Below are 775 nucleotides of genomic sequence, written 5' to 3'. Positions count from 1 at the left end.
GGTGGTGGGCGCCGCCTGGCGGCACTTATTCTCAAGCTTGCAGTTCCTGCCCTTGTGCTCGTCCTCGATGGTCACAGCAATACGTTGTGTCGACGTCCACGACTGAGGCACACACCCGCAGAAGTGGTTGCCGCTCAGTAAGACTTCCCGCAGCTTCGGCATCGCAGACCACGACGAGGGCAGACTGCCGGACAGGTCGCAGTCCTGCAGCTGCAGGACCTCGGCACTCTTCATCTCCCTCCACTCGGACGGCAGACTGCCGGAGACCTTAGCGCCCTGCAGATCGAGAAGGGTCAGCGATGCCATCGAGCTCCACTGGGGCGGCAGACTGCCGGAGACCTTCGTGAGCCGCAGAGAAAGCGTGGCCACGGGGGCAAGAGTAGGCGTGGCTGTTGGGGTGGCAGTGGTGGTGGGCGCCGCCTGGCGGCACTTATTCTCAAGCTTGCAGTTCCTGCCCTTGTGCTCGTCCTCGATGGTCACAGCAATACGTTGTGTCGACGTCCACGACTGAGGCACACACCCGCAGAAGTGGTTGCCGCTCAGTAAGACTTCCCGCAGCTTCGGCATCGCAGACCACGACGAGGGCAGACTGCCGGACAGGTCGCAGTCCTGCAGCTGCAGGACCTCGGCACTCTTCATCTCCCTCCACTCGGACGGCAGACTGCCGGAGACCTTAGCGCCCTGCAGATCGAGAAGGGTCAGCGATGCCATCGAGCTCCACTGGGGCGGCAGACTGCCGGAGACCTTCGTGAGCCGCAGAGAAAGCGTGGCCAGC

This window comes from Leishmania donovani, chromosome 12 (genome assembly GCF_000227135.1).
Source record: "Leishmania donovani BPK282A1 complete genome, chromosome 12".
Lineage (NCBI taxonomy): Eukaryota > Euglenozoa > Kinetoplastea > Trypanosomatida > Trypanosomatidae > Leishmania > Leishmania donovani.
This window is presented reverse-complemented; position numbering follows the sequence as displayed.